We start from the raw sequence: 18,359 nt of genomic DNA, 5'->3' as shown, positions 1-18,359 counted from the left end.
AGACCATCCTGGCTAACACGGTGAAACCCCGTCTCTACTAAAAATACAAAAAATTAGCCGGGCGTGGTGGCGGGCGCCTGTAGTCCCAGCTACTCGGAGAGGCTGAGGCAGGAGAATGGCGTGAACCCGGGAGGCGGAGCTTGCCGTGAGCCGAGATTGCGCCACTGCACTCCAGCCTGGGTGACAGAGCGAGACTCTGTCTCAAAAAAAAAAAACTACCGCTTATATTCATATTTCATAGTTTACAGAGCACTGTTACATTAGCTCATTTGCTAGCCAATATGCTCTGAGATGACACGGACATACCTATTTATTACCAATACAAGTGATGCAGAGAGGTAAAAGTAATTTACAGAAGCACATGATGCTAATAAATTAACTAATCTGGATTAGAATCTAAGTCATTGATCTCCGAATCCAGCAGCTCCTTCCTTAGACATTGGAAGTGTCTAAAAGGTCAACCAAATAAAACCAAGAAAGCCTGAGCTGCCAGGAAAATCAATGATTATTTTTCTGCAGTCTTATAAAGCAGTCAGAGAAAGTCTTCAAAAAAGATAATAAGCTTACAGACAAGAGATCAAGATAAGACACAATAAAGAGAAACGCTCAGAATTTGGATAAAAAAGGGAAATAGAAGATTTACAAACATACTGAAGGCAGTATAACAGAATCAAATAGTTCAATTTGGAACTAAGTAAATCGTTTTAATTTTATATGTAAATGAAAATGAAGCCCCTTATCTTAGAATCTTGTTGAATATCTAATATTCTTTTTACATTCTTTTTTTCTTAGTACAGAGGCCATGCTAATCTTCTCTATATGGTTCCCATTTTAGTGTATGTGCTGCCAAAGTGAGCACTCTTTTTACATTATTTATCAAAAGAAATGAAATAAATTGCTTACAGATCAGAAGGGGTGAAGTTAAATAATTTGGTTCCATTATAAAAGTGGTATTAAGAATTACACTATGGGGCCGGGCACGGTGGCTCTCGCCTCTAATCCCAGCACTTTCGGAGGCCGAGGCGGGCGGATCATGAGGTCAGGAGATCAAGACCATCCTGGCTAACACGGTGAAACCCCGTCTCTACTAAAAATACAAAAAATTAGCCAGGAGTGGTGGCGGGCACCTATAGTCCCAGCTACTCGGGAGGCTGAGGCAGGAGAATGGCATGAACTCAGGAGGCAGAGCTTGCAGTGAGCCGAGACTGTGCCACTGCACTTCAGCCTGGGTGACAGAGCAAGACTCCATCTCAAAAAAAAAAAAAAAAAAAAAAAATTACACTATGGGGCTAGGTGTGGTGGCTCACGCCTGTAATCCCAGCACTTTGGGAGGCCGAGGAGAACAGATCATTTGAGCTTCGAAGTTTGAGGCCAGCCAAGGCAACATGGTGAGACCCCATCTCTACTAAAAATACAAAAAAATAGCCAGGCATGGTGGTGCACACCTGTGGTAACAGCTACTTAGGAGGCTGAGGTGGGAGGATCATCTGAGCTCAGGAGGTTGAGGCTGCAGTAAGCCGTGACTGCATTCCAGCCTGGGCAACAGAGCAAGATCCTGTCTCCAAAAAAAAAGGAAAAAAAAGTGATGTACTAAAATTACCTCATAGTAGACTCACTAAAATTACTACAAAGATACATCTTTCCATTTTTGTCCTAAAATTTATACTTTAGTTTTCTGTATGCCTCCAAGCAACATGCATCACAAATGTTAAGGTGACCTCTATGTGGTCTCATTTCAAACTTTTTCAACATCTCCCAGAAATAAAATAATAATTAAATTCAAGTTTCACAGTGAGCAGATTAGGTCATCTACTGAAAAAGAGAAGAGAAGTGGTAAAGTAAGGGGGCTATAGGAGATTACAAGTTTTTAAGTAACTGTATGAGGAATGAGAAAAAACTAGGAACAAAGGAAAATTACTGGGTAATGCTGAGGGTTCAATTAAGATTGGAGAGCATGAATACTTAGTCTGTAAGTTTGTTATTTTCTCCAGCTGTGCTCAGTAGCTCAGAGCCAGGTACACAGAAGTCAGAAAGATGAAGTGATGTGGTTCGGTTTTAGACAAATGCAATGAAAAGACAAAAATGCAAAGCAGATGAACATATTTTGAGAGGTAAATAAGGTTCTCAGCTAGTTAAGAAAATAAAGGCAGGAGGGGATGATACATTGGGACAAAACAGTAATACTAGAGAGTTCTATAAAGCTGAAAAGAGACTGTGAATGTCTGTTCAAAAAAAAAAAAACATTAAACATATGTAAAAAATCATGAATAGGTCTCCTATAGCAAAGTATCATTTCTTATTTTAGAAAGTGAAATGCTCCTGCCTGACAATTCAAATTGTCTTTTTAAAGTGAACTAGAAAAGTTCCAAATGGAAATAGTCTAATACTTAAAGTATTATAATTGCAAATCTAGATGTTCCTCAACATTTCTGTGTAAATCTAATGATATTTTTTCCCCTATTTTAAATCAGCTAAGGAAGCTTCTAAATTTCTTAGTGAACCTTTACCAAAAATCTTACCCTAAGCAAATGAGTCACTCTATACATCAATATTACCACTCTTCAATAGGCAAGAACTAGAAAACAAAATTATAGGGGTGTGTGTGTGTGTTTAAAATAAGGTCTTCTGACAAAAGCATTATTTCCTATTTCTAAAATCTGACTAGCTTGACCAATGATCATCAGTTGAGCTATTTACATTGCTGGTTCCATGAATGTTGTGTTTAACTGCTTTCAAAATACTACTCTACAATTTGGCACTGAAAAGTTATTAAGTATGCAGAAAGGCACAAAAAAAATCTGCATTAGCAAGTTAAGTATTAATTATTGCTAGGTAATAACGCCAATTCTATGTTTTCTTGCAAAGCAACAGTAAAGTGATGACTTACGGGAAATGAGAACAGCTACAAGTAGATGAAGCTGTATTATGTTTTGTTACTGAGACACATGCAAAAGGACAGCCTATGATATGCCACGCAATACAAATAAAGGTAGAAGAAACTGCCATATCCCTGAGAATAGAAAAGATTTCAAAGCAATGAGTGGCTGGTGTGACCAAGTATAGACAGCATGAGGTTACTGTTTCCTTCCTATTGTACCCTAAAATAGTGTTGTGTCTTCTATTAATAGCAACTCAAATTCAATGAAATAAAATTTTAAAAATCAGAACACTTCATTCCCAGTCTTCCCTACTTTAGGACTGTATCACAAATCACTCAATTATTAGTTAGAAACCCGGAGATCATCCTTGACTTATCCCTTTCCTCACTTATCTACTCTAACTCCAATACACATACAGAATAAGAACACTTCTCAGTATTATCTCTATTAAAACCATCGTCCAAGGCACTGTATCTGTCACCTGTACACTGTAACAACCTAACCCTCCCTTTTGCATTCCCCGCACCCCACCCACCACTGTAATATTCACACAATAGCAAAAGCAAGGGTTCTCAACCTTGCCACTAGTGACATTTTGGGCCAACAGCTGTTTACTGCTCTGTGCATTATAGAAGGTTTAGCAGCATCCCTGATCTCTATCCACTGATGCCAGTAGCATACACCATCATCCCCAGGTCTCTATCCACTGATGCCAGTAGCATACACCATAATCCCTAGGTTTCTATCCACTGATGCCAGCAGCATAAACCATTATTCCCAGTTGTGACAATCAAAAATCTAGACATTGACAAATGTCCCCTGGGAAGCAAAATCGCCCTCAGTTGAGAACCACTAAGCTAGAAGAATGTGTTTTGTTTTGAGACAGAGTCTTGTTCTGTCACCCAGGCTGGAGTGTAGCAGCACAATCTCGGCTCACCACAACCTCTGCCTCCCAGGTACAAGTGACTCTCCTGCCTCAGTCTCCCAAGTAGCAGGGATCACAGGTGTGCACCATCTTGCCTAGCTAATTTTTGTATTTTTAGTAAAGATGGGGTTTTGCCACGTTGACCAGGCTGGTCTCAAAGTCCTGGCCTCAAGCAATCAATCTCTCTTGGCCTCCAAAAGTGCTGGGATTACAGGTATGCGCCACTGCACCCGTCCTAGAAGAATGTTTTTTAAACATTTCTCTTCTTAAAACTCTCTTAACAGCTTCTCATTTCACTTGTAATAAAATCTATGAGTCCTAACTATCCCAAATACACCCTACATAATCCAGACTCTGCTTACCTCTCTAACCTCATGCAACGCCATGTACTCTTCCTGTATTATGTTCCCTCCAGTCACTATGGCCTTCTCTGAATTCCTACAGCCATTTCTGCTAAAGAGATTTATCCTTGCTCTTCCCTGTATCTGGACTATTCTTGCCCAGGTTCTGTACACATCCTCAGCTTAAATTTCACATCCTCAGAGATGCCTTTCCTGGCCTTTTTTAATGTTAAGTACCTCATTATTACCCATCGTAACACCTCATTTATTCCCTTCATAGACAGTACTTATCATAATATATGATTATTTTGTTTACATGATACTGTCTCTCACATAAGAATAAACACCCTGTCTGCCTTCTTTTCCAGTACATAAAAGAAATGAAAAATGTATAACTTGGACAGCCTTAAGTAATAGGTGAGCTTGGCAGCAGTGATAATCCCAGCACCACCCTAATCTCATTCCCCATCCATGTTTATGATCATTTCCCCTTGAAGTGAAGGGGAGGGGAGGAGAGAGAAGAAAAAGAACCTAACAAAGCCCTCATCTGTAAAAACATCTTTGCCATGTTCTCTGAAGGGTTATAAGCGAAGTAAATGGCATGTAATGAATCTAAAGCACTTGAAAGGCTTAATAAAAAGCTTGTATTCAATAAATGATGGCTATGTATTTAAAGCACCAAAAATAATGCCTATAACAGATACTTGAGAAATGACAGTTCTCTCACCCCTTTAATCTATCACCAGGTTGGCCTGAATATAGTTAAGGATGGAACTCTGAGAGATACTTTCCCCCTTTTGGGTCTCTAGGAACACAACATGCTAGGTGTAACAGGTTAGGTATTCAAATATGTTCTCTAGGGAAAGCGAAATATCCATTAACCAAAGCCAACTCATCACAAAATGACCTCAGAATTACACTTTAATTTGTTTCAGTAAGGAAAATAATCATTATTATTAAATTTTAGAACCTAACTTTAACCATTGGGAGGAAAAACATCTAGATTATTAACAATGTCGGTGTTGGTTATTTAAAAATAACCACCATGGCTGGGCGCGGTGGCTCACGCCTGTAATCCTAGCACTTTGGGAGGCTGACGGATAGATCACCTGAGTTCAAGAGTTTGAGACCAGCCTGGCCAACATGGTGAAACGCCATCTCTACTAAAAATACAAAAAATTAGCCAGGTGTGGTGGTGGGCGGCTGTAATCCCAGCTACTCGGGAGGCTGGGACAGGGGAGCTAATTGAACCCGGGAGGCGGAGGTTGCAGCAAGCCGAGATTGCGCCATTGCACTCCAGCCTGGGCAACAAGAGCGAAAGCCCATTTCAAAAAAAAAAATCAAAAACAAAAAAACACCACACTGAATACAAGTTTACTTACACTAAATAGTAAATTGAGTCCATGATTAGAATCAAGTAACAAAGGGGAAATAAACCATAAAGTACCACAATACTTTTAGTTAATAATTAGAACAAAATTATTTATCTTAAATTCCTTTTAATGTCTTGTTTCTGAAAGCAGCATGTAAATGCATTTGTGGGTATGGGGAAAATGATAAAGAAGTATAAAGGGGGCATAAAGGAAGCCAGATTGCCAGAGTCTGAATCCCATATCTTCTAATTACTAGCTATATAACCTTTGGAAAGTCAATTAACTTCTCTGTGCCTCAGTTTTTTCATCTGTAAAGAGACTTAGCCCTACCCACCACATGGGGCTATTCTAAGGATTACATGAGTCAATATATACAATACGTTAATAACAGTAGCTGGCATCTAAGACATACTGTTAACTATTATTATATAATGTTATTATGTTCCTGTTAACTATTACTGTATTACTTTCTCTTTCTGCATCATTGTGGTTAACAACTACCATACTGGATAGCACAAATAAAAAAATTTCTATCACTGCAGAAAGTTACATTAAACAGCACTATATCAAACTACAGCATAGTTAAAATGCCTGATGAGATAATGCATATAATCCTCTTCCCTAATTTATTAGGAAGTGCTTAGTAAAAAGCACTCCTAAACCCTAAGTGTTTTTTAATCTACTTTGACATGTAACAACAAAGAACTTAGGTTTCATTTCTATTTAACAAAACAAAACAAATAAAGGAGGGATGGGGAAGAGAGACTGTCTCTTCTGTAAAGTTTTTTTTTTTTTTTTTTTGAGACAGGATTTCACTCCTATCGCCCAGGCGGGAGTGAAAGGCACGATCTTGGCTCACTGCAGCCTCCGCCTCCCTGGCTCAAGGGATTCTCCTGACTCAGCTTCCAGAGTGGCTGGGACAACAGATGCATGCCATCATGCCTAGCTAATTTGCATGTGTGTGGTTTTTTTGTTTATGTTTTTGTTTTTTTGAGACAGGGTTTCACCATGTTGCCCAGGCTGGTCTTGAACTCCTGAGGTCAAGTGATCTGCCAGCCTCAGCCTCCCAAAGTGTTGGGATTACAAGAGTGAGCCACCACGCTCAGCCCAAAGGGATTTATGAATTTAAACTTTCCTGTCTACCCTACATCAAGCTATCTACTAAACTCTTCCTCTTTGTGAATGGTACCATGCTTATAAGAGAATTACTTATATTCAAATACAATTATCAATGTATTAAAAAAGCAACTTAAAATATTGTAATATGATTCTTTAACACAGTAAATAAGATCTAGAGGTTAGTCTAACAATTACCTTAATTTTGAAGTACTGAAATTGTACTCCGAAATATCTACAACATCTGTAGTTTCCTTTTTTTTTTTTTGAGACAGAGCGTGCTGTCACCCAAGCTGGAGTATAATGGCATGATCTCGGCTCACTGAAACCTCCACTTCCCAGTTTCAAATGATTCTCCTGCCTCAGCCTCTTGAGTAGCTGGGATTACAGGCATGTGCCTCCACACCCAGCTAATTTTTTATTAACATTTTTAGTAGAGACGGGATTTTGCTATGTTGGCCAGGCTAGTCTTGAACTCCTGGCCTCAAGTGATCCACCCACCTCGCCCTCCCAAAGTGCTGAGATTACAGGCATGCGCCACCAGGCCAGGCATTTTTTTTTTTTTTTTTTTGAGACAGAGTCTCGCTCTGTTGCCCGGGCTGGAGTGCAGTAGCATGATCTCAGCTCACTGCAACCTCCGCCTCCCAGGTTCAAGCAATTCTCCTGCCTTGGCCTCCTGAGTAGCTGGGACTACAGACACGTGCCACTACGCCCGGCTAATTCTGGTTAAGAGACAGAGTCGCCCTCTGTCACCCAGGCCCTCTGTCACTGCAACCTCAAGTTCCTGGGCTCAGGCAATCCTCCCACCACAGCCTCTCAAGTAGCTGAGACTACAGGCCCACACCACCACACCCAACTAACCATCTGTAATTTAATATGAAAATATTTCTAATTTCTGTTGGTGACAAAATAAGCATTGCTAACACAACTGTGATTTGTTGTCAACATCTGAAATTGAAGGAACTGCTAAATTTCAGTTATAGGTTAGTAAAAATAAAGATGTCATTATTTTGCCATCCAAATTCACAAACCCAATTTTTCTTGTTTTAATTGCTTAAGATATTAGACTTTAGAGTCACAAAAACCTGGACTCAACCACTTGCCAGCTATGTAACATTGGGAAAAGGTACTTAACCTTTCTACCTTGCCTGTGAAATAGGAATAATACCTACATGAAACTGCTGTGTTGTTTAATTATTATGCATGTAAGCTACTTGACACCACGTTTGATACATTTTCAATAAATATGTACACTATTATAATCAGAACCAAGTCCTGTCTATATATAGTTCACAATTCTCACCGTGCATCAGAAACTCAGATTTGGGTTCAGCTGGTCTGGGACAAATCCCAGACACTGCTATAGTTTTAAAGCTCTCAGGTAATTCTAAGGTGCAGCCACTGGCCTAAGGACAAAGTTCAAACACTTTCCTTTGGCACTTCACTCTGCTCATGGCTTACAGCTCTGTATTTTAATCACTCTTCCCTAGTCACCGCATGCTCCAAACACAATCAAGTAACACTTCCTGAAGAGGTGGGCTATAGCAGTGATTCTTAAACTTCAGCCTACATCAGAATCACCTGAAGGACCTGTAAAAACAAAGATTGCTCATCCCCAGAATTTCTGAGTTGGCAGGCCTATGGTGAAGGCCAAGAATCTGCATGTCTAACAAGTTTCTAAGTAATGCTGACACCACTGGTGCTAGGACCACACTTTAAGAACCACTGGGCTATATATCACAGCTCTGTCCTTTCGCATAGATACACTGTTCCTTCACCTGGAATGTCATTCTGATCTCCAACATCTACCCTCGTCTGGCTTTCACTTCTCTTTCAAAACTCACGTAAGAATTCATCTCCTGGCCGGGGGCGGTGGCTCACATCTGTAATCCCAGCACTTTGGGAGGCCGAGGCGGGTGGATCATGAGGTCAGGAGATTGAGACCATCCTGGCTAATATGGTGAAACCTCGTCTCTACTAAAAATACAAAAAATTAGCCAGGCTTGGTGGCGGGCACCTGTAGTCCCAGCTACTCGGGAGGCTGAGGCTGGAGAATGGCGTGAACCCGGGAGGCGGAGCTTGCAGTGAGCGGAGATGGCGCCACTGCACTCCAGCCTGGGCGGCAGAGCCAGACTCCGTCTTAAAAAAAAAAAAAGAATTCATCTCCTTCAGGAAGCATTTGCTCACTTCAACAAACCACCTCAAGGCATTCATTACCCACTACAAAACTTGACTACAAAAAAAAAACCAATACAGAATGTTTATGGTACAGTAATGCAAAGGGTGGATATTTGCTGGAATACACAGCTTCTTTTGTAAGAATTAGAAAAAGCACTCTCCGCTGGGCAGGTAAACTAGAAAAAGGTGGAAAAAGCAAATAGAATTTGTCAAGCAGAATAAAATCTGGATTTCAGTCTTCCCCTACCACTTTGGCCAAGTATCTTTAGGCAGGATACCAATTCTACAACCATTCATGGCAGCCCCGGCACTGTGTGCCACTCAAATACAAAGGCAGAGAGAACACTTAGATCAACCCTGGATGGGAGAAAGAGAGGAGCAATAAGCCTATCAAGTAAAGATTTCTGAAGAAGGTACTACCTAAGTTCTGAGTCTTCATATGCCCCCCTTGTGTACTTCGGGAAAACAAGAACTGTGCTTCAATGTCTTTATAACCACACTATATGGCTCACTGTAAATGTTCAACGAATGCTTGATGAATGACTCAATGAGCAAAATTACATGAAAACACTTGCTAACCTCTTTTTCATCAAGTATGTAGCAAACACATGCCCACACCTGGCACCAGAAACTATAAGTGCTATCTAAATATCAACATTTTATTTGGCCTGTACGCTTATCAGCTAGTGGAAAGCATAAATTATTCCAATAAACAGACGGGAGGTGTGCAGGCAAAATATCACACCTAGGTCTTCAAAACTAATGACTTTCAAATCAAAAACTGCATTACCTGATAAAGACTTAACTTCATGATTATTTCAACAGGGACTAAAAAAATTACAGGAAATCTTGGAAACCAGCTATCTGGCCAAAGACATTAATTTTAGAGATGAAGAAACTGAGGCCCAGAGAAGTAATCAATCAAAGACACACAGTTAGTTAGTTGATACAGTTATAATTAAAATTCAGATCTCTGGCCCTACACTAGTTTTTGTTCTACACCATGCTGCCTTTGTATCTATAAAATCAAATCTTTTATCCACAACTTAAAAAACAACAACAACAAAACACCTCTTAGTCACAATTTTGTTGTCTGCATCCCAATGGGAGGAAAAAGTAGTAAGCCATCATCTTATTTTGTCTGGAGGTAACTTTCCAACTTTGTTCTTGGTTTCATGCCTAACCTTCTGTGTGCAGAATAATAAAGAAAAAGCTAAGATTCATAAACAATCCTGATAAAGCCATCAAAAATTATCAACTACCAAAGAAGCATTACAATGTCTTTCCAGGATGCAGCACTTTTCTAAAGAAAGAAAAGGAGCCTAATTTTTGAAATATGTTTACTAATAAGCAGAACACGCTGATGATAACCTTCATCTCTCAATTAACCAAAGTACCTTATCATCTGACCATTCTCATTAATAAACTTTTTGTTTTTGAGACAGAGTCTTGCTCTGTCACCCAGGCTAGAGTGCAGCAGCGCAATCTCGGCTCACTGCAACCTCTACCTCCCAGTTTCAAGCGATTCGCCTGCCTCAGCCTCTCAAGTAGCTGGGATTACAGGTACCCGCCACCGCACCAGGCTAATTTTTGTATTTTTAGTAGAGACGGGGTTTCACCATCTTGGCCACGCTGGTCTCAAACTCCTGATCTCGTGAGCCACCCACCTCGACCTCCCAAACTGCTGGGATTACAGGCTTGAGCCACCGCGCTCGGCCTCATTAATAAAGTTTTAATCTATTGCTAGCCCTACCTGCTGACGAGAACCAATTAACTAAAATTCTTTGCTTACAGAAAGTAACCTCACCATTTACTTACATTACGACTTTGTCTTTAAGATTAATGATCTTTGGATCTATGCACAACACAATATAGTCTAGTGGTTAAAACCGAACTTTTTTTTTTTTTTTTTTTTTGAGACAGTCTCACTCTGTCACCCAGGCTGGAGTGCAGCGGCATGATCTTAGCTCACTGCAACCTCTACCTTCTGGGCTGAAGCAATCCTTCCACCTCAGCCTCCAGAGTAGCTGGGACTACAGATGCGAGCCACCATGCCCGGCTAATTTTTGTATTTTTTTGTAGAGACAGGGTTTCGCTATGTTGCCCAGACTGGTCACAAACTTCTGAGCTCAAATGATTCACCCACCTCAGCGTCCCAAAGTGCTGGGATTACAGGCATGAGCTACCACGCCTGGCCAAAGGCTAACTTTTTAACGCACACTGACAGGGAGAAGGGCATCTCCTTTTACTTTTGTATTTGCACTGTTGTGCAGCCCACAACAGTGGAATACTTTTATTATTATTATTCCCATTTTACAGATGAGAAAACTGAGACTTAGAAAGGTTAAAGAAGCTGCCCAAGTTTACATAGACAGAAACATGCAATTAGAATTTGATACAGTGTGATTCCGGCACCAGGAACTCTCCCAGACAATGGACAATAGCTTTCTTAGCCATCTGTCATGCGACAGTGCTCCATCTGTGAACACATGAGATTTTTAACTGTAACTAGCAGCACATGGCATAAACTAAGGCATTGTTTTCCCAAAAGTTAATTTAGGCTATAAGAACAAAATAGAACACAGTCTAAAATGTTCTTCAACTTTTATACCTTGGCACTATAAGAATTTCTGCACACATGCAGGCCGGGCACGGTGGCTCACGCCTGTAATCCCAGCGCTTCAGGCCAAGGCAGGCGGATCACGAGGTCAGGAGATCAAGACCATCCTGGCTAACACGGTGAAACCGTCTTTACTAAAAATACAAAAAATTAGCAGGGTGTGGTGGTGGGCGCCTGTAGTCCCAGCTACTCAGGAGGCTGAGGCAGGAGAACAGCATGAACCCGGGAGGCGGAGCTTGCAGTAAGCCAAGATTGTGCCACTGCACTCCAGCCTGGGCGACAGTGCGAGAGACTCCGTCTCAAAAAAAAAAAAAAAAAAAAAAAGAATTTCTGCACACTTGCTAGTTTGTACTGTCTCTGCTTAAGAATAGGGGCTGACTATCTCTCAGTGCCCTAAATAAGACAGGAAAAATTGTAACCCGATACAATCATGGTCAACTAAGCTTCATGATAAAAGACAGAGGCAGGTACCTCAAAGGAGAGAATCATGGCAAACTCATGCTTGACTATGTATAAAACATTTCTTTTCTGCCTAAGATTGAGGAGGCAGACAGTAGTGTCTCAAACTACCACCTGGACCTTTAAACCAATTTAACAATTATGAAGAGGCCGGGCGCGGTGGCTCACGCTTGTAATCCCAGCACTTTGGGAGGCCGAGGCGGGCGGATCACGAGGTCAGGAGATCGAAACCACGGTGAAACCCCGTCTCTACTAAAAATACAAAAAATTAGCCGGGCGTGGTGGTGGGCGCCTGTAGTCCCAGCTACTCGGAGAGGCTGAGACAGGAGAATGGCGTGAACCCGGGAGGCAGAGCTTGCAGTGAGCCGAGATTGCGCCACTGCACTCCAGCCTGGGCGACAGAGCGAGACTCCGTCTCAAAAAAAAAAAAAAAAAAAAAAAAAAAAAAAATTATGAAGAGAGATCTTGCCAGAGAGCCAAAAAACAGTACAGGTAATATTTAACTATTCATGTTATCTTGATTAGAAAATAAAGGGACTCCCCTGAAAAACTCTTCTGACCTATGTTTGTCATTTCCTGACACATAAAAAGGATTTATTGTTATGCGGGGCAGGAGGGGGCACACTGATAGGGAGAAGGGCATCTCCTTTTACTTTAGTATTTTTTATGCTTCCCACCTCCTCCCACCCACATTTCATTAACCCTGTTGGTTTGTTTTGTTGCTTTAGGGGTTTTGTTTTTAATCTCTCTCAACTGAATAGAAGCCTTTTAAGAGAAGAACCTACATATTTATCAATTTTGTATACCACTGCCACACATGTAATAAGTACTCACAAAATATTTGCTGCATCTTAACTGAAGGATATCCTGCCATTCGTGACAACGTGGAAACCTGGACATTATGTTAAGTGAAATAAGCCAGGCAAATACCTCGTGATCTCACTTACATGTGGAATCTAAACACGGTGAACTCGTCCTCTCCACCAGGCCTGCACGGTTTCTGGTCAGAACTCTTGACACTAACCTAGGAACCAAACTCCCCTCAATTATTATTGCACTCTCCAATTCCAGTTTCCATGGTGGGGCGGCTAACTTCCCTTCTTCCTTCCTACCCTATCCCTATCTTCCTTCCTACCCTGTCTCTCCCTCCCCAACTCCCTTTTTTTTTTTTTTTGAGACGGACTTCCGCTCTTGTTGCCCAGGCTGGAGTGCAGTGGTGCGACCTCGGCTCACTACAACCTTACAACCTTGACCTCCTGGGTTCAAGCCATCCTCCCACCTCAGCCTCCTGAGTAGCTAGGACTACAGGTGGCCAACATCATGCCCAGCTAATTTTTGCATTTTCTGTAGAGACAGGGTCTTGCTATGATGTCCAGTCTGGTCTCAAACATGAGCCTAAGCAATCCTCCCGTCTTGGCCTCCCGAAGTGGTGGGATTACAGGCATGAGCCACTGTGCCCAGCCTTGCCTCTGCACTTTTTTTTTTCTTTCCTTTTTTGACACAGGGTCTCACTTTGTTGCCCAGGCTAGAGTGCACTGGCATGATCTCAGCTCACTGGAACCTCCGCCTCCTGGGTTCAAGTGATTCTCATGCCTCAGCCACCAAAAGTTAGCTGGGATTACAGGCATATGCCACCACACCCAGCTAATTTTTGCGTTTTTTTATTTTTTAGTTTGAGACAGAGTTTCACTTTTGTCTTCCAGGCTGGAGTACAATGGCGCAATTTCTGCTACCTGCAACCTCCACCTCCCGGGTTCAAGAGATTCCCCTGCCTCAGCCTCCTGAGTAGCTGGAATTATAGGCGCCTGCCACCACACCCAGCTAATTTTTTTGGGGGTGGCGGGAGGTATAAAAATTTATTATACATAAAGAATATTACCACTAACAAATGTAGACAAGCTAGGACATGGTACTGGGTGGAGGATGGCTAGCTCTTTGGAAAGTGAAAGGTTTGGGTGGCGTAGGCCTCACGCCATGCTGATTGGTCAGTAGACGGGGGGCACATGCCAAACACCACAGGGCATCAGATGCCGCTCTGTGTGTCCACAAGTGTTCCCTGTTTCATCTGGGCCTTCGAAAGGAGCACACCCAGAAGCGAGCAACTGAAGCGAAGGGGCTTCCTAAGATGCCCCTTCCAGGCTTGTCTATGAAGTCACAGCAACACCATTTTAAGCAATATGTTTAATTGGATGAGTTCCACAAACTATCCACAAAGTTTCTAACCATCACGATTCAGTGAAGTACAAAACACTGAGTTACAGGCTGTGGGAAGAGAAGGCAGCACCAATGGTGGCACCTTCTAATCCTGGTTGTTCTAGGGGCAGGGAGAGGGGAAGGTCTTTTTTTAAACCAAGCCCCTCATTTCAATGTACAAAAGAATTACTCTGATTGATATTAAATTGTATTGAAAAAAATGGACTAAAAAGCAAATACTACTGTATGTTGGGGTGGAAGTGGGAGGAAAAAATGAGTCCTTCGAAGCAGGAAGGGAGATAGCAGGGGGAGGGTTCTGTGCCTGTGACCCCGGGTGATCATTCATGCTGCTCCATTTTTACTTTCGGTGGTCTCAGGAAGGTCCGATATTTCTTCTCTTTCTTCCACTTTGTATTGGCTTGGAAGTTTCGCCAGCTGTCCACACGACCATCTCGACTTTCCTCAAAGTTTTTCTGCCACTCTCTTTCCCGTTTGGCTTTTTCTTGAACTTCAATCTCTTCTTCCCTTTGTCGTTTCCTTTCATGTATCTCTTTGGCTTCTCTCTCTTTCCTTTTAATTTCCAGCTCAGCAAAGAGTTTCACTGTCTGTTTATATACAGCTTGTTTGAACAGCTCAGGATCACCCTCCTCTACAATTGTAGGTTTTCCTTCCTTCTTTGTTTTTTTCGCTCTTTCACAGTGTGTTCCACGTATTCTTTTCCTGCCTGAATTACATCCAGGGTCCTCTTCTTTTGCTTCTGATCTAGTAGCAACTTGCAAGCTGTGTCCACAGCCTCAAAAGCCTTTTGTGCTCTGTCAGCATCATCTTGATTTTTGTCAGGATGCACCAAGATGGATAACTGCCAAAACCTCTTTTTTATTTCTTCATCTGTAACTTCAGGATCTGAAGAACCTCAAATGGGTTGAAACTGAAGTAAGAGGAACCAAGACGGGTCAGTCTTTCAATCTGATTTTTTGATGTTAGAACCAAGTCTCTCTTCTCTATTTGTTTCACCTCACCGTAGAAGGTCATAGATGCTGCCTCCGCCACCCGAAGTCCTGCTCTCTCCTGAAGCCGCCATTTCCCCAGCCCAGCCACCAAGTGATCCCCACAGCTAATTTTTTGTATTCTTAAGTAGAGACGGGGTTTCACTATGTTGGCCAGGCTGGTCTCGAACTCCTGACCTCGTGATCCACCCGCCAAGGCCTCCCAAAGTGCTGGGATTACAGGCGTGAGCCATCACGCCAGGCCAATTTTTGCATTTTTAGTAGAGACGGGTTTCGCCATACTGGCCAGACTGGTCTCAAACTCCTGAACTCATGTGATCCTCCCGCCTCGACCTCCCAAAGTGTTGGGATTACAGGCATGAGCCATCATGCCAGGCCTTGCCTCTGCATTTTATGTTCACTTTTTCAACTTCTACCTAGTCTGCCTTTTTCACCATACTACCTCTTGCTTCCTGGCTTTCAGTTAATGATACCGCTTACTATATTCAACAAATATTTGTTAGCCCTGTGTCAGAATCTATTCTAGATAGCAGTATAAAGGAGGCGGATAAGGTCTCTCATCACAGAGCTAACATTCTAGAGGGAAGAAACAGACAATAAATGAGCACTTTAAAAAATAGAATAAGGCCTGGCATGATGGCTCATGCCTGTAATCCCAACACTTTGGAAGGTCAAGGCGGGAGGATCACATGAGTTCAGGAGGTTGAGACCAGTCTGGCCAATATGGCGAAACCCGTCTCTACTAAAAATGCAAAAATTGGCCCAGCATGATGGCTCACGCCTGTAATCCCAGCACTTTGGGAGGCCGAGGCGGGCAGATCTCAAGGTCAGGGGTTCAAGACCAGCCTGACTAACATGGTGAAACCCCGTCTCTACTAAAAATACAAAAATTAGCCGGGCGTGGCCGGGCACGGTGGCTCACGCTTGTAATCCCAGCACTTTGGTAGGCCGAGGCGGGCGGATCACAAGGTCAGGAGATCGAGACCACAGTGAAACCCCGTCTCTACTAAAAATACAAAAAATTAGCCGGGCGTGGTGGCGGGCGCCTGTAGTCCCAGCTACTCAGAAAGGCTGAGGCAGGGGAATGGCGTGAACCCACGAGGCGGAGCTTGCAGTGAGCGGAGATTGCGCCACTGCACTCCAGCCTGGGCGACAGAGCGAGACTGCGTCTCAAAAAAAAAAAAAAAAATTAGCCGGGCATGGTGGTGTGCACCGGTAATCCCAGCTACTCAGGTGGCTGAGGCAAGAGAATCACTGGAACCCAGGAGGTGAAGGTTGCAGTGAGCCGAGATAGTGCCACTGCACTCCAGCATAGGTGACACAGTGAGACTCTGTCTCAAAAAATAAATTAATAAAATAAAATAAAATACTAAAAAACGCTCAATTCATGGAAGCACAGAGAAGAATGAATGGTGGTTACCAGGGATGAGAGCAGGCGATGGGGATTAAGAAGACATTGATCAAACATATACAAATTTTCACCAGGCCCAGTGGATCAGTCCTGTAATCCTAGCACTCTGGGAGGCCAAGGCGGGCAGATCACCTGAGGTCAGGAGTTCGAGACCAGCCTGGCCAACATGGTGAAACTCCATCTCTACTAAAAATACAAAAATTAGCAGGGCATGGTGGCATGCAACTGTAATCCCAGCTACTTAGGAGGCTGATGCAGTAGAAATGCTTGAACCCCAGAGGCACAGGCTACGGTGAGCCAAAATCGCACCACTGCCTTCCAGCCTGGGCGACAGAGCAAGACTCCATATCAAAAATAATAACTAGCTGGACATGGTGGCACACGCCTGAGGTCCCAGCTACTTAGGAGGCTGAGGCATGAGAATCACTTGAACCCAGGAGGCAGAGGTTGCAGTGAGCCGAGATTGATCGCACCACTGCCATCCAGCCTAGGCAACAGAGCAAGACTCTGCTTTCCTCCTCTGCCCCAAAAAAAGGATACAAATTTTCATTAGACAGGAGGAACAAGTTCAAGAGATCTATTGTACAACATGGTGGCTATAGTTAATAGCAATGTATACTGGATACTTGAAAATGCTAAGAGAATAGATTTTAAGTGTTTTCACCACAGCAAATAAATATGTGAAAAAAAGTATATATTAATTAGCATGATTTAGCCATTCCATAATGTACACATATACCAAAATGTTATTCACCATAAACGTAATTATTTGTCCATTTAAAAATAAGATTTTTCTAAAAATAAAAAAAGACTCTAAACTGTATTCCCATCTTAAAAATGAGAAAATTGAGGACTCCAGAAAGTAAATGTCCTACCCAAGGTAATTATTACATAATAGAATAGGGAAGAAAATCAAATCTCCCTAAAATAAACTTCAAAATGCAAAGTATTTCAACATGCAGAAATGAGGCTGAGAGAAAAATGGCCTTTTAAGAGATTTAGAGACTGGGTTCTGAAACAGCCTAAGTTCAAATTCTGGCTCTATCATTTACTAGCTGTTTGGCCTTGGGACAATTAATTTAAAACATTACACACTGGGGGAGGCTCAGTGGCTCACAACTATAATCCCAGCATTTTGGGAAGCCAAGGCGGGGGGAGTGCTTGAGCCCAGGAGTTCAAGACCAACCTCGGCAACATGGTGAGACCCTGTCTCTACAAAAAAAAAGTATTTTAATTAGCTGGGCCTGACGGCACACACCTGTGGTCCCAGGTACTCCCAGCTAGTTGGGAGGCTGAGGTGAGAGGTTGAGGCTGCAGTGAGCTGTGATTAGGTTACAGCACTCCAGCCTGGGGCAACAGACTCTGTCAAAAAAAAAAAAAAAGAAAGGCCAGGCGTGGTGGCTGACACCTGTAATCCCAGTACTTTTGGGAGGTCAAGGTGGGGGATCGCCTGAGGTCAGGAGTTCAAGACCAGCCTGGTCAACATAGTGAAACCCCGTCTCTACTAAAAATACAAAAAAAAATTAGCCAGATGTGGTGGCAGGCACCTGTAGTCCCAGCTACTCGAGAGGCTGAGGCAGGAGAATGGCTTGAACTTGGGAGGCAGAGGTTGCAGTGAGCCAAGATCACGCCACTGCACTCCATCCTGGGCAACAAGAGCAAGACTTCATCTCAAAAAAATAGTATTATATACATACACACACACACACACACACACACACACACACACACTACACAGGATACTGTGCCTTATGAACACTGCCACTTAATAAACGTTATGACGCCAACAATAAATGCAACAGGGGATAGACACAGAGGATAAAGACTGGCTGAAGTTATCAGTAAAGATTTCACACA

General features: G+C 42.5%; 1 protein-coding gene, 1 non-coding gene and 1 pseudogene across 4 annotated transcripts in view; all 3 read right to left on the bottom strand.

Annotated features, from left to right (window-relative positions):
- Positions 1–18,359, bottom strand: part of STAG1 (stromal antigen 1) — a 417,686-nt gene that overhangs the window by 385,996 nt on the left and 13,331 nt on the right. The window lies entirely within an intron of this gene.
- LOC115836457 lies at positions 755–859 on the bottom strand. Its single transcript, XR_004031540.1, has one exon. It is a non-coding gene; the product is annotated as a U6 spliceosomal RNA (small nuclear RNA).
- LOC100603310 lies at positions 13,737–15,237 on the bottom strand (annotated as a pseudogene). The gene has a single exon (XR_121731.4). The product of XR_121731.4 is annotated as a dnaJ homolog subfamily C member 8 pseudogene (transcript).

The sequence above is a fragment of the Nomascus leucogenys genome, chromosome 8 (assembly GCF_006542625.1).
Source record: "Nomascus leucogenys isolate Asia chromosome 8, Asia_NLE_v1, whole genome shotgun sequence".
Lineage (NCBI taxonomy): Eukaryota > Metazoa > Chordata > Mammalia > Primates > Hylobatidae > Nomascus > Nomascus leucogenys.
Note: the sequence above shows the minus strand (reverse complement) of the source record. Positions and strands in the feature narration are given on the sequence as shown.